This window comes from Ursus americanus, chromosome 25, assembly GCF_024610735.1.
Source record: "Ursus americanus isolate L20-20 chromosome 25, mUrsAme1.1.p, whole genome shotgun sequence".
In the NCBI taxonomy this organism is placed as follows: Eukaryota; Metazoa; Chordata; class Mammalia; order Carnivora; family Ursidae; genus Ursus; species Ursus americanus.
Genome location: NC_142151.1, coordinates 26,751,605 through 26,776,223, shown reverse-complemented (window position 1 = coordinate 26,776,223; position 24,619 = coordinate 26,751,605).

Here is a 24,619-nt window from a genome sequence, read left to right as displayed (position 1 = left end):
TATATACATGAGTCTTGCTTTTTTATTCATTTAGTCACACTATGTCTTTTGATTGGAGCCTTTAGTCCATTTACATTCAAAGTAATTATTGATAGATATGTACTTATTACCATTTTGTTACTTGTTTTATGATTGTTTTTATAGTTCTTCTCTGTTTCTTTCTTCTTCTCTTGCTCTCTTCCCTTACGGTTTGCTGGCTTTCTTTAGTGATATACTTGGTTTCCTTTCTCTTCCATCATGGGTTTTTTGATTTGTGGTTCCCATTAGGTTCATATATAAGATCTTATGCATAAAGCAGTCTACATTAAGTTGATGGTTGCTTAAGTTTGAACCTACTCTTTACTCCTCTTCCCCCACGATTTAGACCTATGGTATCATATTTTACATCCTTTTATTTTTTAATCCCCTGACTGATTTTTAAGATACAATTAATTTTACTGCTTTTGTGCTTCCTACTTTTCTTACTCCTGCTTATGGTCTTTCCTTTTCATTCAAAGAGTTCCCTTCAACATTTCTTGTAGGGCTGGTTTAGTGGTCATTATTCCTTTAACTTTTCTTTGGGAAACTCTTTATCTTTCCTTCTATTCTGAATGATACCCTTGCTGGGCAGAGTATTCTTGGTTTCAGGTTTTCCTTTCAGTACTTTGAATGTATCATGCCACTCCTGGCCTGCAAAGTTTCTGCTGAAAAATCAGCTGATAGCCTTATGGGATTTCCCTTGTAACTATTTTATTTTCTCTTCCTGCTTGTAAAATTGCCTCCTTATCACCACTTTTTGCCATTTTAATTACTATGTGTCTTGGCATGGACCTCCATAGGGTGATTTTGTTGGGGGCTCTCTGTGCCTCCTGGATCTAGATATCAGTTTCCTTCTCCAGATTAGGGAAGTTTTTTTTTTTTTTAAAGATTTTATTTATTTATTCGACAGAGATAGAGACAGCCAGCGAGAGAGGGAACACAAGCAGGGGGAGTGGGAGAGGAAGAAGCAGGCTCATAGCAGAGGAGCCTGATGTGGGGCTCGATCCCATAACGCCGGGATCACGCCCTGAGCCGAAGGCAGACGCTTAACCGCTGTGCCACCCAGGTGCCCCCAGATTAGGGAAGTTTCTAGTTATTATTTCTTCAAATAAATTTTCTGTCCCCTCTATCTTTCCCTTCTGGGATCCCCGTAACATGAATGTTACTACACTTGATGATGTTGCTGAGTTCCCTTAATCCATTCTCATTCTCATTTTTTATTATTCTTTTTCCTTTTTGCTGTTCAGCTTGGTTGCTCTCCATTACTCTGTCTTCCAGGTTGCTGATCCATTTTTCTGCCTCCTGTAATCTATTTATTCCTTCTAATGCATTTTAAATTTATTATTGAATTGTTCATCTCTGATTGTTCTTTTTAATGTTTTCTCTTTCCCTGATGTCTTCTGCTCTTTTCTCAAGTCTATTACTTTGAATTCTTTATCGAGCATATTGCTTTTCTCCATTTCTTTTAGTTGTTTTGCTGTAGTTTTGTCTTGCTCTTTCATTTGGGACATATTTCTCTGTCTCCTCATTTTGTCTAACTCTCTACATCTGTTTCTATGTATTGGGAAAGTCAGTTACATCTCCTGATCTTGAAATAGTGGCCCAATGAAAAGGAGGACCTGTGGTGCAATGTACCCTGTTCACCAGAACCAGGTGCTTCAGGGACACTTCCTATGTGGCTTGTGTGCACCCTACTATTATGACGGAGCCCTGTTTGCTTTCCGTCCAATTGGCAGCAATGGTCCACTCTGCCTGTTGTGGGCACATGGGGCAGGGTGTGTTCCCTGTGCAGTTAAGGAGCTGGTCTGGGGCTGCCATGGGCTAATAGTTGGGTAGTGCAAGCAGTCAGACCAGATGACTGCCCTCAGTCCATCTGCTGGGGTTGTAGTCACACCCATCTGCAGGGCATTCTCCCTGCATTGTTCTCTAAGAGGCTTTCATTGTTAGGCAGGACTGGTAACCAGATCAGATGCCTTCCCCCAGTCTCAGCTTGGGGCTGCTTGCAGGATGTGTGGGCAACAGAAGCCACTCTGTAGGGATGCCTGCCAAGGGAGGTAAGCTGGATAGGATGGATCTGCAGGAGACCATGGAGGCAGGGCATGTGTGGTGTTAGCAAGATAGGTGGAAAGTGTTCACACTGATTCCTGAAAGTGTCCAGCTATCCAGGCTGGGGTGGCTGTGGAGGGGGTGCAGGGAAGAAAGGGCACCTGCCAGAGTCTTTTGTTCTTGGAGACATCTCCTAAAGATTCCTGCCCCTCCTGCACATTTTTTGAAGATTAGTAAACAAATCTCCTTCACATATAGCCCAGGCAGTCTTCAAATTGCTGGTTCTATGCCTTATTTCTGTGAAGTTGTTTATTATGCTGTTCTTTTAAGGGCAGACACTCAGTCCTATCACCTTCTGGCTCTTTCAGAGATAAGCCTGCTGATTTTTAAAGTACCAGGAGTTGAGCACCACTGATTGTAAAAACTTCTGAAGTTAAGGCCAGTGGTTTTCAAAGCCAGAAGTTACAGGGACTTGTCTTCCCAGTGCAGGTCCCTGGTGTGGGGTCTGCTCCTCTCCCTTCTCTGTGCTATGGTTAGTCTCGCCAGGAAGTTGGTTCCTGACAGCTTCTCCACCCCTCTTACCCTTTTCAACGTGGCCTCCTCTCTACAATTAACTACAGAAAGTCTATTCTCCCCATCTTTGGTCACTTTCTGAGTTAGTTGCACTGATTTGGCTGTTACGTAGGTGTGTCCATGGGAATGAGGTGAGCTTAAGATCCACCTACTCCATAATCTTCCTAGATTTCTCCTTCTTAAAATGTCTTTCTCCCTTGGATTCTTTCTCTGAGCCCTCTTTCCACTCTTTCGCTATCTGTTGGTATTCCCAAACATTTATCCCCAGACCACCTTTCTTCTCATTCTACACACTATGCCTGGACAATCTTACCCACTCTCATCCTCCTGTATGAGTTCAACACATAACTTCTGTTCTGAGCTCTCCCCAGAGCTCTTCCTATCTACTGGAAACACTTTAGAGCATCACCATTTATGCCCCCAACTCCAACACACACATGTGTGTGCATGCACACACAAATACACAAAATCCTCCTCGATCCTTCCTTTATATCTTCTGTCTTGGTGTGTGGAACCAATTACAGACATTTTATCTGTATCTATTGAGTGCTACCAAGTACTTATATTCATCTAGCCAATAATCAAAGCTGGAAATTCAGGCACTCCAGCTCCTCTCTCCCCTCATTGCCCAGATCCAACTGTTCATCAGGCCCTGTACATTCTCTCCCAGGAACACACTTGTGACAACTGACCCCTCTCTCTCTACCCCCTACTGCTCCTGCATTAGTTCAAAGTCTCATTGTACTGTAACCACCTCCTGAATTCCATCTTGGTTATCTATCTCCTCCGCTCTGGTCCATGTTCCATATGGCCACCAGAGTTAGCCTGACAATGTAATTTAATTAGAGTACTCCCTTAGAGAAAAACCTCTATGGACTCTCCATTGCTTACCAGAACCTACAGTATTGCTTTAAAAGTGACTTGCAATTGGAATCCAACCTCATTTTGTTTCATTCCCCCACTCTAGATGCCTGAGTTGCTCCTCATCATCTTCTAGAATGTGCTGTGTTTGGTCAATTTCCCATACTACTCACATTATAAAACATAGCTCCAGATTGCCTTCTTGGGACACTTTTCATCAAGCCTTCAGGTAGAGTCCCTCTTTTCTTCCATTGTCCCAGAACCCTTTTCAAACTCACATTCTAGCACTTAATAGGATTCATTATAGTTATTTATTTACATGTTGGTCTCTCACACTAGACTATGATCTCCTTGCATACAGGGGCCTTGTTTACTTATCTTTGTACTTACAGCGCCTTGCACAGGGCCTGGCGTAGTGTAGATCATCAATAAACATTTGCAGAATAAATGAACCAAAGAGTGAAAAATAAGTTGCAGGTAGATGCCCAGGGCCCAACATGCCCAGGGCCCAGAAAAGGCATTTTGTGCTCTGGGCATGTGTAGCAGCTCAGTACGGCTGGTGTTTATGACAGTTGAGAAAGGATATAAGAAAAGAGTTTGAAAAAGTAGGTTGGAGCCAAATTGTGAGGGAACTTGTATATCAGGCCAAGCTTGGACTTTATCCCATAGGTGACTGACAGTCTGTGATGAATCAGCCTCCAATTTTTAGTTTGAAATTCTTACTGTATGATTTTTATGAGCTCATAGTTTGAAATTCCTACTGTATGATTTTATTAGATTTTTGTAGCTGAAACAGAAACCACTCTAACTTAAACAGAAAGGAATTTATACTACAATTTCAGGTGGTTCACAAAAACACTGAGGGATTGGAGGAACAGACTAGACAGAGGACTAGCTAAAATGCCCAGGCCCCTAATCACAGTAAGCAATGCTGCCATCTCCTATACAAACAGTCACCAAGTCAGGACATTTCCACCGTGATCTACCAGGATCTGCACCAACAAAAATGGATGCCTCGCCTCAACTCAGTTCTAAATTCAAGTTTCACGCAACTTCACAGGACTGATGGAACCTGAATTATATTTGAAACCTTAGCTGCAAGAGAAGCTGGAAAATGTAATTTATAGCTTTCCCAGACTCTATAATACTAAAATGAGGTTGGAATGGGTGATGAGTAAGACAATCCACAGTTTTTATGTTCCTAAGGGTGTGTTTTACTTTGGTGTTAATGAGAGCCCATCACACCCCATATTAAGATGCACATTGGTCATCTATTGCTGCAACTATATCAAGTAATAAACAACAAATATTTCAGTGGCCATAAACAACCAACATCTCTTCTCTGACTCTCAGGTCCGCAGGTGAACTGGGCGGTTCTGATTGAGGCTACAGTTGGGATTTGTTCTACTCTGTAAGTCTTCATTTTGAGGCCCAGGCTGAAAGGGCAATAGTACAGGAGCATGTTCTTCCCATGACAGATTGAAGGAGTACAAACAGGAAAGCCAAACCTCATGAGAAAAATAAGAAGAAAAATACCTAGTAGATTCATTCCTGAATGTCAGAGAAGTAAAACAGTGCCTCTCACATAGAAGTAAAAGAGGAGCTAGAAAGCAAACACAAACCGCCTTCAGAATCAGACCAGCCCCCAGAGATGGAACATGACAAAGACGTGATGCAGACTGAGTCAGAGCCTGGGAGTTCTTGAGAAAAGAAGCTAGGACAGGATCAGAAACATGTCCTTTGGATAATGTTGGGCCTCTTGCATCATCCTTGTTCATTGCCCTGCTGTTCTCCCCATTCTTTCTTTCATATAATAAACAGGTGTAAAACACCCATTATGTACCAGGCGGTGGGCTGAATGCCCAGGAATCCACAATAAGCAGGAGAGATGTGTTCCCTGGATTGTGGAGGCTGAGACCATCAAATTGCAGGGCAATTACATTAGTGTGGTGAGTGCCAAGGTATGGGAAAGCATCCGTTTACAGGAGGAACACTCCCAACAGACCAGAAGGATGGGTGAGAATTAACCAGAAAAAGGGATGAGCATTCCAGGTGCCAAGAAAACTGTGTGTGAATGCCAGGAGCATGAGGAGAGAAGAGAATGCGGTGCTTGAGATGCCACTATAAGTTTCACATAGCTGGAGAAGCTTCACTAGTGTGAAGCTTGAAAGGTAAGCCAGGGCAAGCTCGCAAAAGGCCTACAAAGGGTTAATGAGTTTTAATTTCTTTTTAGCACTTAGGAAGGTATTTTTGAAAAAGGAGATTTTTGTCTGGTGTGATTAGAGCTTTGATAAACCAAGTTAAGTGTCTCTCACCTTTTGATACCTTAAAGCCATTGTTCTCAAAGGGAGTTGGGTGTGAAGCATGTCGTCTCCCTCCCTCTCTGTTAGCAGGTATATAAAAATTACACTGTGGGTTTTTACACACATATCCTAGTTTCACCTCATGCTTCTACTTTCTCTTTTCCCCTCAGCCACTGTTACTGTGAACATGCCACTACCCTCAGGTGTGTCTGGGTAAAGAAACAGGTGAAGAAATACTGCCACGGAGGATCTGTGCTTTATTTTAATACAGGCAGTAATAGAAGAACTTTAAGTGTGTGTCTGTGTATACCAGCATGTGTGCAATTTGGGGCAGAGTTAGATACATGGGCAGATTTGTATTTTAGAAAAAACTCTGCTCTTTGGAACAGAAAAATGTAGGTTGATCAGTCTGTGTAATAATTAAATCAAGGGAGAAAAGATGAGACCTGTATTAAGGGTAAAGGTAGGGATGGAAAAGGAAGCCACATTGCAGTCATTTCGGAGGTGACAGTGAATATGAGAGTAAGAGAAGGAGAGAAACTGAGGAAGATCCTGAGGTTTCTGGGTTGGGCTGGTGGAACCTAGCTCCATGGTGCTCCCTGGCATCTTCTCTGTGAAGCTCTGTGAAGCAGTTGCTTCACCTCTCTGAGCCCGAAGATGCCCAACTCCGCCTATAACACTGGGGACCGTAACACATGTGTAGAGTTAAGTAATCATCTTACAACATGAAAGAGAGATCTACTGTACAAGTTAGTACTTAGAGTAGGTCAGTCAAGTTATTACTGGCTCTAATTATCACCCCCATAGCTGTTAAATTCTTTACCTGCAGCAGAGTAGAACTCCAGAGGTGAGAAATTCTTTCCTGCCTTTGAAAATGCCAAGGAAAAAACCCAAAGGAGTAACTTCCAATACGAACCTTAGAAATCAAACCTACACTGTACATGAAGACAAGGCAGGCAAAGGGAAAAGCACCGGCAAACATGGAAAATAACTTACTGGAAAGTCAAAGGTCTAATGTTGATTTTATTTAGAAACTACCTCCTACTGTGACTTGGGTGTGTAAACTTGGAGACTGTAGCCCTCAAAAGCAGCAAATAGTGAAAAGAAGGAAAAAAGAAGAGTAAAAAGAAGTCAAGGACTGCCAGTCCCTATAGTATTTTTCACTCATTCATGTCTAATTAAGACTTGAAGAGGGAAAGCTGAGCTATCCATCAGACACGTGGAGAAACAGAAAGAATAGAAGTAAGGAGGTGGTACGTGGAGAAGACAAGATCCTATAGAAGGGCTCTTACCCAGAGAGAAAAAGCTGCTTTGCTGATTACCATTATTTTTTAGAGAGGAACGATTAAGGTGGATACTGTAAAGAGAGAAAGAGCTTATACCACCTTGTCTGTAAATGGCCCACCTTACCAAACACTCATTGTCTGAAATGTCCATTAAAAAAATCAATCTCATAGGAGATAACAGCATTTTAACTAAATTAAGAAAATATACAGGGTCAACAGATTCCCCAGCTAACCAGAGAGCATTCATTTTCAATGAACGTCACCCATGGTCCTATAGGTGAAATCGGTTTTTAGTGTTAAGGTTCTGACATCTTTATCCTTTTGCTCTCCATGTCCACTTATGCCTGCAGTAGGGATTCAGGGGATGACTGGTGAATCACATTAAACATGAAGAGAACCATTTGAGAGATGTTGAAAGCCAAATCTCTGAGCTCACACTCTCAGATTCCTGAAATATGATGAAGAAATTTCCCAGGAGGCTTCAACCTAGAACTGAAGAATGCACGCGCGCGCGCACACACACACACACACACACACACACACACACACGAGAGGAGCAATAGAGGTAGAAGAAAATAAAAGAGGAAAAACCTTGATGGCACATTCACAAGGGTAAAAATTAGATATGTGTGTGGTTACATAAGTCCAAACCTATATTAAAGATTGGAAAATTCATACCACCCTGAACGCGCCCGATCTCGTCTGGAATATTTTTTTTAACTATGAATTTTCTAAGAGTCAAAGCTTCACCAACATGTAGCGAAGGACCCTTCTGTTCTTTCCTAGTATACTCGTATTTCTATAAGGAGCTCAATTTTTTGTGTGTGTCTATCCTACAAGCACTTATAGTATCTTTCAAGAAACCAAATAGAGAATAATATTGGAAAAGAGCATATATGCAAATGGACACGTTGGAAGATTCCCTACTGAGAAAGGTAACAATGTCATATGCTCTGGTAGCAGATTGACCCTGGATGCTATGCCCACATAACATCCCCATGCTGATTACCAAAGGCATCTGAGTCTGTGAAATGTAAGTCAGTATGTACCAGTTTACTACCTGGATTTATATTTAGGGTTATAATTAGGTCATTTCTTCTAATTTTGCTGATTTTAGTAGAGGGAAAAGCCCTTATATCTATGGATTTGCCATGTAGTTAAATTTATCATAATGATCGAAAGTGTCTTCTATAATTGCATCCGAGTGTTTAAAATCCAGAAATGATAATTAACAAAAGCAATTGTATGTTCTTACTTCCATATCTCAAGACTAAATGGAATGTAACAGAGTTCCTGCTGCTAGACAGGGGATGTAGCAGAGGCTGACAAGCAGCCCTGAGCTGGCTGCATGCTAGTGACAGCACAGCAACGCATGGAAAGTTAGTGTTAATGGAGAGCTGTAACACACAGAAAGGGGTACAGAAGACAGCTAGGATGGTTCACAGCATGAATGTGGAAGTCATAGGGCTTGCTTCTACATTTTACTCACTCTGTGGACTTGGGGAAGTTATCAAATCTGTCCAAATTCAGTTTATTTGCCAATGTTAAGGTAATAACATTTACTTTATCTGGGTTTTAGAAATAATCAAGTAATCTATGTGAAAGTCATAGTTCCTGGGTTGTGGTATGTGCTCAGTATTAGTTATTATGACTATGTCAGTAATCATCGTCATCATCAGACTCTCCCTAGTGTTCTGGAAGGAAACAGAGGCTCAATTTGAAGAGAATCCGATAAAGGGACTTTTCATAAAGGCAATAGGGAAGGGTGTAGGGAAGGCATGGCGGATAGTAATGGTTGCACTTGTTAACCTAAGCCACACCTAATTCTGAAGGAACCCACAGAGGGAAGACTGTGATTCCCGCTAAGAAAGAAGCTGGGGAATAAACACCTCTCTCTTCCCTCCCTCCAATCTCCTGCTGGTACATTTCATTGGCCAACACAATGGAAGGCCAGAGGATGAAAACATCCTTCCAATGTAATCTATACAGTTCAGCCTCCCAGAGCTCAGACCAGGATAAAGAAGGATGAGGGAGCAAATAGAATTATCAGAACAAATACATATTTCTGAGGTTACGATGTGAAATGACTGACCTTGGTCATTTAATGAGTGCCTAGGGCAGTGTCTAGCACATGGCAGGCAGTCAAGAAATATTTTTAAATAGTTGAATAAATTATCCTGTGAATCATATTCTGGTTCTTTTATATACATCCTACCTTTTCCATGTGTATGGCAGGTAAATCATTTATCATTTATCTCATATTTTAAAGTTACTTTAGTCTGAAAGTAAGGTCTATCATGGAGGGTACAGTAAGTCTGGAAGTAGGGTACCTGGAATTAGAAAGCAAGGTATTTGGATCTAGAGCTGTACAGAGATGTGAATGATGAATCTTATACACACACGCTTGGCTGACAATGTTGACAAAGCCTGGGTTGTGTTCTCAGCCTCTCAAGCCATAACATGTGTGGATGAAGAGTCATCCTGGTTACAACATCTGAGCAAGCGACTGAAAATTCAAGCCTACTCAGCTCACATTTTCCTTTGCTAGAACATGAAGGGAAAAGTTGCTGCTGACTTCGGAGTCAATGCTGACAGACAATTTCGCATGAAAAAAACAACACCCGTGTAATGCTATAGCTTGCTTTGGGGGATGAGGGAGTAAAAATATCACTCGAGAAGATAAACAAGCAGGGCTAGTTGTACTACTTGGCACAGACAGGCGAGTCATACTACTTGGCAAAAACTAATAAAGCCCTACACAAAGAAACCCATACTTACTTTGAGATGTATTTGAATTCTACACGTACATAAATCCATGATTTAAAAATGTTTTTAAAGTTGTTACACAGAGTACAACTTTGGGAAGGGGTTGGACGTGGAGACGAATATGAAGACCACAAAACTAAGCTTAGAAGTTTAGACCATGTTTCCTGGTAACATTTGTAGCCTAAATTCCTGCAACTCGAGGAGTGTCCCTGTCCCTCTAACCACTTCCTCACGTGACCAGAACCATCTGAAGGTCTCAAACTACATAAAGGAGTCCTTCTAAATTTAAGGGGTGGGGGGACTGAAAAGAAGTATACCTTGGGATCTTATCATCTATAAACAAAATACCATAGTCTATATCGATGTAATCTCTACAAGCAAATGACTGTCATAGGAGGAATCATATCTTTGAATATCCCCAAATTCTATGGTTTAAAGATAAAAAATGATGCAATGGGGTCAAGGACAGACTCTTTAAAAAATGGTATTGGGAAAACTAGACATCTACATGCAAAAGAATGAAACTGGACTGCTCTCTGACACCATACACAAAAATTGACTCAAAATGGATTAAAGACTTGAACATAATACCTGAAACCATAAAACTCCAAGAAGAAAATACAGCCAGTGTCCTCCTTGACATCAGTCTTGGTGATATATTTTGGATTTGACACCAAAAGCAAAAAATAAACAAGTGGGACTACATCACACTAAAAAGCTTCTGCAAAGCAAAGGAAACCAACAACAAATTGAAAAGGCAACCTACCAAATGAGAGAAAACATTTGTAAGCCGTACATCTGATAAGGGTTTACCATTCAAAATATATAAAGAACTCCTACAGCTCAATAGCAAAGCAAAACAATCCAATTAAAAAATGGGCAGAGGATCTGAGTAGACATTTTTCCAAAGAAGACACACAAATGGCCAATAGATACACGAAAAGGTGTTCAACATTACTAGTCATCAGAGAAATGCAAATCAATACTGTGATGAGATATCACTTCACACCTGTTAGAATGGCTATTATCAAAAAGAAAAGAGATAGCAAATGCTGGTAAGGATGTGGCAAAAAGGGAAACTTTGGCACTCTGTGGAAACATAAATCACTGCAGCCATTATGGAAAATAGTATGGACGTTCCTCAAAAAATTAAAAATAAAAATATTATATAATCCAGTAATCCCACTTCTGAGTATTTATCCAAAGGAAACGAAAACACTGGGGGGCCTGGGTGGCTCGGTTGGTTAAACATCTGTCTCTTGATCTCAGCTCAGGTCTTGATCTCAGGGTCATGAGTTCAAGCCCTATGTTGGGCTCCATGCTGGGCATCGAGCCTACTTCTAATAGATAGATAGATAGATAGATAGATAGATAGATAGATAGATAGATAGATAGGAAATGAAACCACTAACTCAAAAAGACAGACAAACCCCCCTCCATGTTCACTGCAGCAGTATTTACAACAGCCAAGACATGAAAGCATCCTAACTGTCCATCAGTGGATAAATAAAGAAAATGTGGTGTATATATATACTAGGAATATTATTCAGATGTATATAAAAAAGGATATTTTGCCATTTGCAACAACAGAGAGAATTTCACAGCATTACGCTAAGTGAAATAAGTCAGAGAAAGACGAATACCACAAGATCTCATTTATATGTACAATCTAAAAAATAAAACAAAACAAAAAACCCAGACCAAACAACTGGACTCACAGTTACGGAGAACAGATTGGTGGTAGCCAGAGGCAGTGGGTAGGGAGAGGGCAGTGGGTGGGGAGTGAAGGAGGTAAAAGGTACAAACTTCTGGTTATAAAACAAGTTCTGGAGATGTAATGTACAGCATAATGACTATAGTTAGTAATACTGTATTATAGGAGAATATATTTTAAAAGGTCTCATCACAAAAAATAATTGTAACTATTTGTGGTGGTAGATGTGTACTAGACGTACTGTGGTCATCATTTTGCAATTTTTGCAAATACTCTCATCATGTTGTACACCTGAAACTAATATGTTATATATCAATTATATCTCAATTTTTAAAACATTAAAACATTAAAACCTATTATGGCACAAAACCTATTTGATTTAGGTTTTAAAAGCTCTCTCTTCTCTGATATTTTTCAGTCATTTTCAATGCTACTGCCCAAATCTCATGACTGCACAGCCTTTAAGAGGAGAAAGGAGAAAATGAACACTTTCAATACCTGACTATTTAGCCTCCCTTTACTAGTCATCTTCATATTTATCAGAAGTGCTTCCTCAGGGAACTTCTAAAGAAAAAGATTTCATACTAATATTTCAATAAAGTGCCAAAACTTATTTTTTAAATGAATTTGTAATTTTAGAATAGTTTTAGATTTACAGAAAGTTGCAGTTAGTATAGAGGGTTCCCTTAGACCCTACGACCAGTATTGCTGTTAAGATCTTACGTATGATACATTTGTCACAACTCTGAGTCAATGTTGATATATTATTAACTAAAGACCATGCTTTGTTTGGATTTTAAGATTTATTTTTTTAAAAGAACTTTTTCCACTGAATATAGGGTATTATAACTCTGGTGGGGGGAATACTGCACATTAATATGAATGAATTTTTGACCTCAACTGTTCATGTTTTAAAGAATTTTTTTGAAGATTTTATTTTTAAGTAATCTCTATACCCAACATGGGGCTTGAACTCGCAACCCCAATACCAAGAGTTGCATGCTCCACCCACTGAGCCAGCCAGGTGCCACTCAACTGTTCATTTCATCTGATGCATTTTTACTACTGATTCAGAACATCCCAGGGACAGTGGACCAGACAACAGAACACCCTCTGGAAAAAATGTGTTCATGGAGAAATGTGTTTCAGCCTTAACTCTGTTTTGCTCTAGGAAAACCACTCAAGATTCCTTTGAGACTAAATTCTATTTCTTACAAAATGAAGAAAATGATCTCTGAGACTCCTTACACCTTGAAATTCTATGACTCTGGAACATCTGAAAAGATATTAATGTTGTCATAGCAAAGGTTCAGAATTTAGGGCTGGAGAATTGTGACTCTGGCACTGTCATCAACTTTTAAACTAGCTTTTGTATTTCTCAATTTCCAAATTTGCCCAGAGACCAATAGTACCAATAGGTATGTTAAGAAGCATCATGTACATAATAAATACCTTCACTTGAAGAATGTAGCTAAAATTTATAAAATTTACTCAAGTTTATAAAATTTTCAGTGACAGCACAGAACACCAGGGATTGTCATTCAGTATTGACTTGAGCATTGTCCCATTCTCTTAGGATCCTCTACAAAAGATTTTTCATGTCATTTCATTCCTTTTCATAACTAACCCAGAAACAGATCTAATTTTCTTTTTCTTTAAAATAGAAAAATAGATGCAAATTCCACTAAACAGTTTAGTTCAAATTACTTAGCATTGATGAAATAGTGCTGAAATACATCAAAATTATACTCACAAGAGAAAAATCAGTAATTTAATGACTATGGACAAAATATCACCTTACTGATTCAAGAGTAAAGCTCTGTTACAAAAGCAAGACACATTCAGCATGTATTTAAAAAAAAAAAAAAAGCCACCAGATTAAATCATCCCAAAACTAAAAAACTCAGGGGCAAAAGAGGCGAAATAACATTTTCACTAATTTGAAGGAAAGAAAGATATATTCTGTTTTTATAAAAAACCAAATGAGCATATTTAGGGGTTATACAAGAACATAATTTCACTATTCGAGAAAAAGGAGTTTGTGACAGTTGAAAGGGAAAATCCCCAGCTCTGTCAAGGCTTCTCCTATGCCCCTAAGGGGAATTATGCATTTGCAATTTTTTAAGTGGTATTCACTGGCTGTGGAAATGAAAACACTTTTTCTTTGAGTGAGTTCCTGAAGCATCCTTACCCTCAAAAAATAACAATAATAATAATTGGGGTGCCTGGGTGGCTCAGTCAGTTAAGCATCCCACTCCTGGTTTGGCTCAAGTCATGATCTCAGGATCATGAGATTGAGCCCCAAGTCAGCCTCCCCACTCAACACAGGCTGCTTGGGATTCTCTGCCTCTCCCTCTGCCCCTCCCCCTGCTCTCTCTCTGTCTCTCAAATAAATAAATCTTTTTAAAATTTATTTATTTATTCATTCATTCATTTATTCATTTATTTATATTTAACTGGATACCAAATGCAAAAAAATGGAACTGAACCACTTTCGTACACCATACACAAAAATAAACTCAAAATGGATTAAAGACCTAAATGTGAGATCTGAAACCATATAACTCCTAGAAGAAAACACAGGCAGTAATCTGACATCAGCCTAAGCAACATTTTTCTAGATATGTCTCCTCAGGCAAGGGAAACAAAAGCAAAAAGAAACAAAAAACTTCTACACAGCAAAGCAAACCATCAACAAAACAAAACACAACTACTGAATGGGAGAGGATATGTGCAAACAATATATCCAATAGGGGATTAATATCCAAAATATATAGAGAACTCACACAACTCAACACCAGAAAAACAAATAATCTGATTTAAAAATGGGCACAGAACCTAAATAGACATTTTTCCAAAGAAGACATATGAATGGTCAATAGTCATATTAAAAGATGTTCAACATTACTGTTCATCAGAAAATGCAAATCCAAACCTCAATGAGATATAACCCCAATCCTGTCACAATAGCTAGTATCAAAAAGGCAGGAAATATGTGTTGGTGAGGATGCAGAGAAAAAGGAACCCTTGTGTACTATTGGTGGGAATGCAAACTGGTGCAGCCACTGTGGAAAACGGTAGGGAGGGTCCTCCAAAAACTAAAAATATGATTACCATAGGATCCAGTAGTTCCACTACTGGGTGTTTACCCAAAGAAAATGAAAACGCTAATTCAAAAAGATATGTGTACCCCTATGCTTATTGCACCTTTATTTATAATAGCCAAGATACAAAAGCAACTTAAGTGTCCATTGACAGATGAATGGAAAAAGAAGAAGTCGTATTTTATACAATGGAATACTACTCATCTGAATAAAAAAAAGTTGAAATCTTTCCATTTGTGACAACATGGATGGACCTAGAGGGTATTATGTTAAGGGAAATAAACCAGACAGAGAAAGACAAATACCATATGATCTCACTTATACATGGACTCTAAAAACAAAACAAATAAACAAAAACCAGACTCTTAAATACAGAGAACAAACTAGTGGTTGCTAGAGGGGAGGCGGATGGGGGGATGGTAAAATAGATAAGAGGATTAAGAGATATAAACTTCCAGCTATAAAATAAGTCACAGAGATGAAAATTATAGCATAGGGTATATAATCAATGACACTGTAATGTATGGTGACAGATGGTGAACACATTTATCACGACGAGCATTGAGTAATGTATAGAATTGTCAAATCACTATGTTGTACACTTGAAACTAATATAACGTTCTATGCTAACTATACTTCATAAATAAATAAACAAACAAACGAACAAATAAATATTTCACAGCCCTAGCAACTGAGAGGGCCATATTCTGGAATCAGACCTAGGCCATACTATTTACTACATGTATGATATTGGATATTGGATTTCATCCAGAAAGTGGGGACAATAAATCCCTCAGAAATCTGTGGTAAAAGCTCAATACAAACAATCATGTCAAATCCCTGGTAGAGTGTCCAATCCAAAGATGGTCCTTCCTCTGTGTTTTCTTTACTTTTTTCCAGCTTTCATATTCCTCATTTAATTTGTGATGCAAACACCAGCAGAGATTGGGCTGAATATCTCTCGGGCATCGTGGTATGCCTACTTATCCCTCTTCACTGCTACTTATCTTCATATTTATCTATAAGCATTCCATAGAAAACTCTTAGAGGAAAAATAAAGACTTCACAACTACATCTCAACATAGCACCAAGACTTACTTTTTTAAAAGTTCTTCCTCTACAAATATGTTATTTATTAAGTAGTATTATTTGTTAAGTAGTATTTAACTTGTACAGAAGTGGAAAATAAACAATTGCAAAGTAGTGAGTTCCATGTTGAATTAAATTAGAATTATAACTTTGAAACACTATGCCTAAGTTCCTGAGGTTTAAAATTAACCTTAAGAAGAACAAGAATTCAACCAACAACCAATTTTTCATAATAAAGAATGAGATAGCATGAAAAATCAGAATCTACAAACATTCTAAAGTTTTTTCTTTTGTAAAAATCTCCCCAAATAAACTTTTTTAATAAAGTAAGAAAAATAACTGATGAAAATAGCACATTTTTTTAAGTGGTAAGGAGTTTCAAAATGGTCAAAGAAAGAAAGGAGAAAAAAGCAAACTACCTAAACAGTAAATAAGAATAGCTTTTTAAACATGTTTCTTGTTTAAAAACAAAATTAAACCATACAGAAAAATACAAAAAAGTATCAACAGATCTGAAACATTAATAACCAGAGCTAAATGCTGTTAACATTTTGGTGAAGGTCTTTCTAGACAAGTCTCTCTAAATATGTTAATGAGATCATACTATTCATATTGTAACTTGCAATTTCCACTTAACATGTTTGGGACGTTTTTCAAAGTAAATAATTATACATCTTTAGCAACTTTTTAACATTGCATAGTACTTCATTGTTAGCTATTTAACATAATTTATATAACCAGTTCATTTTTGTGGCAGAGTTTTTATTTCTTTCCTTTTTTTTTTTTTTTTTTTGCTATTAAAATAATGCTGCCTGGGTGGCTCAGTCAGTTAAGTTTCTGCCTTTGGCTCAGATCATGATCTCAGGGGTCCTGGGATCAGCTCTTATTGGGCTCCCTGCTCAGAGGGGAGTCTGCTTCTCCCTCTCCTTCTGCCCCTCCCCCCTGCTCATGTTCTTTTGCTCATAAATAAATAAATAAATAAATAAATAAATAAATAAAATCTTTTAAAAATTAATGCTGCAACTAATATCTTTATGTGGACATCTTTTAGCACTTAATTTCCTAGAAGACAGGAAATTTATACATTTTACATTTGCATCTTACATTTTACATTTTGGTATATATTTCCAAAGAGGCCTCTTAGAAGAATTCAACCAACAACCACATACACGTCTTTAAAAAAAACTGCATTAAGTTGTTAGAGTCTTAAGAGAGAATGGAATATAAGGTTTGATAGGGTAATACAAACAGTTTGACTTACCTATTTCTTGCCCACTTCTAAAATCAAGTATATTAAATAGCATTAAATAGATACAACAACAACAACAACAAATAGCCTTTAGTTTTATTCCCAGGACAGGTAACGTAATGGGAGGTACTGATTATAATGACTTGCATTTGGATTGTACTTGGCAGTTACAAAATACTTTCACCTTCATTATTTCGTCTGATGTCTCAAAAATTCTGTAAGATAGGTCAGGCAGAAATCATCTTTATTTTAAGGTTAAAGAAACTGAGGCCAAGTGAGGTCACTTCTCAGTATCACATCGCCAGGAGGGCCCAGCTGTGATCCTCTGACTGATGACCCTGTCTTCCCATTGGCCCATGCTTGCCTTTGTAACCCAGCACTACTACCTCTAATATAAGGTGGGGGAGTAGGTCGACCACACTGGAGCTGGGGTGCATGTAGCAGTGTCGACTTAGACTCTATATCTCTGGCCCTTGAAAGATCTGGGTATTCTTCTTTCCCAGTGTAGATCTGAATCAGTGCTGTGTGTCACTGAAGTGATTGCAAGGGCCTTCTTCATAATAATCCAGCTTCTCCTTTAGTCAGTGGGTTTGGGGTTTTCCTACTGACTAGGTATGGAAATTGGGCAAAGAATCATGGCTTTCCATTGGAGAGGCAGACTTTAGCTTTCTGTTCATTCTTCTTGATTTCTTTGGCTTATATGTATTAACCAATAACCATCTTGGCTGTGCAATAAAAAATACCATATTGTAGTGCCTCTGAAGACCCTATTTTATTATTCATCTCCATAGATCAGTGAATCAGTCCTCCTGGCGGCCGTTCCATTCTTGCTGCCCATTATAGCAATTACTCCCATTTCTATTCTGAAAGTTAAATGTAGCCTTCTGGCCTCTGTTATTTTGAAACGATTATCCCCATGGTTACCAAGGACCAGCATCTCCTATCATCAGCCCCAGCCTATAGAGGACAGTGGCAACAGAGTTTCTCAGCAATGCCGGTGCCCCTCAGGTACAGATTGGCTTCAGCTTTGACCCTTGGAGCAGCACTGTACCATAAAGCACACCCTTCTCTCTGCAACCTAGAGGCAGGGATCAAAAGCTTTATGAAACCCCAGTTAATCAGTCTAATTCTATTCAAGCTGCTATAAGAGAACACTACAGACTGGGTGGCTTATAAACAACAGGAATTTATTTCTCACAGTTATATAGGCTGGGAAGTTCAAGAGCAAGATGCCAGCATGGTTAGGTTCTGATGAGACCGCACTTCCAGCCATCTTTTTGCTGTGTTTTCACATGGCAGAAGGGAGTGAAGGAGCTCTCTGGGGTCACTTTTATAAGGGCACAACTCCCATTTATGAGGCTCCAACTTTATGATCTAATCACCTCCCAAAGGCTCCTCTTCCTAATAAGATCACATTGGACTTCGGGATTTAACATGAATTTTGGGAGGATGAAAACATTTGGTCTATAACATGCATAGTCATTGTTCAATGGCTGCCTCTTATATGGGAGAAGTATCACCTTCCAGACCAGGCAACTGTCTAAGAACAATTCTCCAGAAAAAGAAGATGTATACTGTCAGCGCAACTAGGGATGGGTGCGCTAGTTCAGGGAAGGGATCAACAAGATCCACTACATTCTTTGTAGTCACCTGTGAAAGATGCTAGGAAACCCACACTATAATTTTGAAAACTGATAAATAAAGGCAAAGTAGCTAAGCATTTATTCTGCTTTCCTATAAGAATTGTACAGGAAGGGGTGCCTGGGTGGCTCAGTTCATTAAGTGTCTGCCTTCAGCTCAGGTCATGATCATGGGGCCCTGGATCCAGCCCCATGGGAGCCTGCTTCTCCTTCTTCTTGCCACTTGTGCTCTCTCTTATTCCCTCTCTCCCACCCCCTCTCTCTCTCAAATAAATAAATAAATAAAATCTTTAAAAAAAAAGAATTGTACTGGAAAATCAAATGTGATGAAAGTAAGATTCTCTTTAAAGACGTATTCTAGCTAATAAATGAAGAGAAATGAAAAAAATTAGTATATCACCATTTTGTAACACCTAGTAAACTAACGGATCTTGGTATTCAGCATCAAAGCTGAAAACTTCATAAAAAGAGGGATAATCAGACATTATGTACATCCCAATGAATGTAAGACATAGTTACCTATGAAGTATTCTTGCCAATAACATCAATCCCAATGAACCCTCTAGATACAACTATCGATTTATAGGAAATATAGAGAACATAGAAATGTGTTAATTAATATCTCATCAAAATTCAGAATATGAGAGAATATACTAGATCAATGAACCTTTTTTTTTTTTTTGGAAAATAAATTTCAAGAAAAAAGTTGGAAGGAAAATCTTTTTATTTAAAGGGATTTAAGATCATATCAACTAATTACAAGGTATGAACCCTATTTCAATCCTCGTGTCGATAAGCAAACTATAAAAAATAATTACAGCCAATTATAAACAATTATTGACAATGCTGTTTCATTTTGCTCCAACCACCCCAGGCTCCTTGCTAGTCCTCAAACAGGCCAACTCAGTGCTCTTACACCTGCTATTCCACCTGCTGGAAATCCTTTTGCCTGGACACCTGCATAGCTACCTCCCTCACTGCTTCAAGGACTTTTCTCAAAGTCATCATCTCAAGGAACGCTTCCCCATTTCCCTACCTAAAAATTGAACCCTTCATTCTCAACATTTCATATCTTCCTTGTTTATTTTTTCTCCTTAACATTTATCACCATGGAATATTGTTTATACTTATTAATCTTCTTTATGGTCTGTCTCCCCAACTAAAATGTAGAAAAGAAATGTTTGTGTTTTGTCTACCTAGAAAATTCCTAGTTCATATTAGGTCCTCAATAAATATTTGTTGAGTATCAAATGAATATAGATGAATCATATCAAAATAATATTTAAAGAAAAGCAAATCCCAAAATATATCATTTTATAAACTTAAAAACAACTAAAACTAAAATATATCTGGTAAAAATATATATGCATATGTGTGTGTGCACCTACATGCACACACAAGAAAATGAGAAAAACCAAACTCAGCTGGTTATTAACAAGGGTAGAGACAGGGCATGGGAACAGGTAGATTATAACTTCATAAGAAGATGTAAGTTATTCTTAATATTTTTTATTTCATGTTGATAGTGGATTCAGATATTTATTGTATTTTTGATTACTTAAAAACAAAAATAAAACCAGCATAAAATGATACTAAATTCTAACAAAATAATCTTCATTAAGAATAATTTTAGGACACTATCATTTACAAATATTATTACAAATCCTAAAGTGTTATTAAAAAAATAATCTAACAGCATTTTAGAAGAGTAATATGCTACAACCAAGAAAGCTTTATCCTAGAAATACAAAGATGAGTGTTAAGATATCTACTTATTTAATAGAGGAGAAAAATTATTCCTATAATATGCCACAAAAGCATCTGACAAAATTCAACATTCATTATTGAAAAAAAGTTTTTACAAAACAATTTTCCCATCAAACTGATTCATATGCATATATGTTTCAGAGGTTTACTTTTAAGATGGCAGAATTAAATTAGTATATTTAATTTTGATCCTTCCCCAAAGTTTTTTTTTTTTTCAGTTTTGTTTTTTAACACATAAACCACAAATATGGTGTCTGAGCCAGTGTTCCTTGGAAAACAGAGCTCCCGGCAAAGTTTACTAGCACATTATTGAGAGATTTAATCCTTAAGATGAGAGAGTGAGAACAGGGAAGTGAAGCAGGGAAGGAGGGAAACAGATACAAGATGGTGCATTGCCAAACTGGTCACAGCCCCCCAAGAAAGCATAACCATTTGCTCCATCACATAGAACCTATCCGGAAAGGCTTTATGGCACCACCATGTCTAAGGACACTTCCTCTTTCCCATCTTATGTCTCTCACTGGGCCTAAATCAGCCACATAGAGATGAACACTCTCTCCTCCACCACACACACTTCTAGGTTATGTTACCCAGCCCCTCAGGAACAGTAGCTAAGGAAGTGAGATCCTATACCCTGAAGCATTATATTTCCTCTAAATCAGGAGAAACAAAAACACCTGAGGCTCAATGACAGCTGGGACAACGGAGATTGTGCCAAACCCTGATTTTCATCACAGAGCAGTCTTGGGCAGTTAGCAGTGTTAGGAGACAAAATGGCAGTGGCAGCCTCTGGGGTTCCCCATTGAGCAAGTGGATGAGGCCCAGAGGTAGGTAGAGATGTACAATCTATGGAGGTGTATAAATTAGTAAAAAGAAAGAGAAGACCAAAATTAATCTAGAATCTGGAAACCAAATAGGTTAATGGTATCTCACTTAGCAGACTAAAGATAGCCAAACTCTACGTGGACAGTGTGGAAAGTTGAAAAAAACAAACCACTGGGCCAAATTGATATCCTGAGGCACCTAATAAAAGATGTAGGCAGTGCCCACTTTCCTTTCCCCTGTGATTTTCCTGGCCACCCCATTACCCTCATTACCATCATCTAGGGAGAAACATCCTGAGAATTTTATTTACATTACAGAATTTTGAAAAATCTTAAGAATTAATGCCACCTATTCCTTCTGGAAGTGGGTTAAAGGTTAATGATAGGAAGTGGGAAACAGTTAGAAGGATTGAGTGAAAATCTGAAAAGCAGTTAGAATTTAAACTCCCTCTTCCACTCCAAGCTGCTATATGACTAGTTCATCTCCTTCTCAGAAGTCTTGGGATTTAATCTATGAAGAAGTTAAAGTTTTCTTGGCTGGGGAATACAGTTGAACAGTGGGCTAGCATAGTGAAGACAGAGAACAAAATTAACTTAAGCATAGGGAATGCCAAATGCTAAGACTGCTGGCCCCCAGCCCAATACCAACACAGCTTCTAGAAGGCCACAGCCAATCTTCTACCTCACAAGGCAAGAGATTAAAAGATTCTTCCCTGGCAAACCTGACCAGCTCAAGACACTGACATCTGGGGTTTCTCAAAAATGACCAGGTTATAATGAAACTCAAAGTCAATAAACCCTACCCAAATGTTCCGAGGTCCCAAACAGCTTTTTAATCCGTTACTCTTAATCATGAGTAGATAACTATTGAGATACCTAATTTCTAACATTGAAGATAAAAACGAAGAGAAGAAAATAGCAACTTGAAAAAAGAGAAAGTTTAAAAAAATATATCCTCCAAAAAATCTATCATTTTTTATCTTCATAGAGACAAAAGGCCTTGCATCCATAATGAAGAACAAGATATCTTTAAAAAAAATATTCAGAAGAGAAAGAAAAAGAAAAATCAGAGAGGAAAATAGAGATAAAATAATTATATATTTCCCCAATGAGAAGGACATGAGCTTGAAGATCAAATTGATTCATCAAATGCCCAATAGAGTGGGTAAAATAGCTCCACACCAAAGTACATCACCGAGGACAAAGACGTTTCTAAGTGATTCCAGAGATTTAAAAAAATGCGAGAGAGAGAGAGAGAGAGAGAGAGAGAGACTACCTACGAGGGATTGGGAATCAAAATGACTTTGAATTCTTAACAACACTGATACTGTAAGACAGTGGAGCAAGGTCTCCAAAATTCTGAAAGAACAGTATTTCAGCTATACTAATACTTCTATACCAGACAAACCATCAATCAAGTGGAAGCATAGAATAAAAAATATTTTCAGATGCAAGAACTCAAAAATTTTATGTTCTCCTATCCTTTCTGAGGAAAATCTTAAAATTGTGCTCTATAAAAATTAACGAAAGAGAGAGAAATACGTAGAGCACAGAAAACAGAACACCCAATACTGGAAAGGCAAGGGGACTATCTAGAATGATGGTGAAGGTAGATCCCACAATAAGTGCTATGTACCAGGGATGGCAAGCAATCAGGACACATTATAGCGGGCTGAAAAATATGTAGCCAAGGAAAAGGCATACATGTGTGGCTATTGTTTCTGCCACACTTAAAAAAAAAAAAAAAAACCTTTAGTGAATGTTGGGTATTCTCAATGACAAACACATGACTGAAATGAGAGTAACTGATTCAACAATAAAGAAGTATGTCCTAAAAAATGGTTACAGGAAAACCTCATACCTTTCTTCTCTTTTAATCTCAGTAAATGCTTTATGGTCTCCATAGACTGCAATGCAGAAGAATGAACAGATTTGAAAGAATAGAATTTTACTCTATATACTTATTTTTAAATGCCTACCATGCCCCTGGGACAATTAAAAAAAAATTTGTCTCTAATAATGGCTCCCTCCAAGAGGACAACTAGGTAGATGAGGGAAAGAGGTATGAGAGTTACTTTTCATGATTTACCCTTTTGTTTTTGTGTACCATAGACATGTATTAAATTTTCAAAATATGTTATAACGAAATCCTTCACATTTGTATATGACAGGATTTATATATATACATATATGAATATGTATAATATGTACACACACACACACATAAGCACATATATAGCTCTTATAAATAAAAAAACAGAACATAAATAACCCAATAGAAAAAAAAATGGGCAAAGAAAAGGCCAGATACTTCAGTGAAGAAGAAATAAAAGGACCAACAAACATAACCAAAAAAATGCCCAACCATAATCATAATTATAGGATACAAATCAAATGAAGGAAATACTATTTTTCATCCAACAGACTGGCAAAGATTAAACATTTGATGACACCCAGTGTTGGCAACATTTTGGAGAAACTGCCATACTCTACTGATTGGGTATAAATTGGTTCAATGTTTTGGAAGGTGGTTTGGCAATATAGATAAAAGTTTTATATGCATATACTCAATGGCTTAGCAATCTCACTTGTAGAAATTTACCCAAAGGCAGCTATCACACAAAGGCTTAAAAATATATGTTCATAGAAAAACTGTAGGAACAAAAACTCGAAACATGAATGTTACCAGTTAAATACAATTTGCTATGTCCACACAATGAAATATTTTGTACCCTTTAAAATTGTAAGTATATCCACATATATGGGTATTCAAAGATGTCCAAGTTGTATATTAACTGAATAAAGCAAGTTATAGAACAATGCATGTAGTATTGTTCCCCCCCCACCAACACACACACACACACACACACACACACACACACACACACACACACACACATACAGTTGGCCCTGGAACAATATGGTTTGAACTGAATAGATCTACTAATACAGGGATTTTTTTTGATACAGTATAGTACTATAAATGTATTTGTCTTATTATTTTCTTAATAACATTTTCTTTTCTAGCTTACTTTATTCTAAGAATACAGTATGTAATACATATAATATACAAAATATGTGCTGATTGACTGTTAGCAATAAGTCTTCCAGTCAAGAGTAGGCTCTTAATAGTTAAGTTTTGGGGGAGTCAAAAGTTGTACATGGACTTTTAACTGCACAAGAGATCAGCACCCCTAAACCCTGTGCTATTCAAGGGTCACCTGCAGATATATTTAAGAGTGCATATATATGCTTTCAAATGCACAAAAATTTCTGGAAAGATGCATCAAAAACTATTAAGAATGGCTACTTCTGGAATGTGAAATTGTGAATCAAGTGGGAAAGACAAGCGATTTACTTTTCATTTTTTACCCCTCCA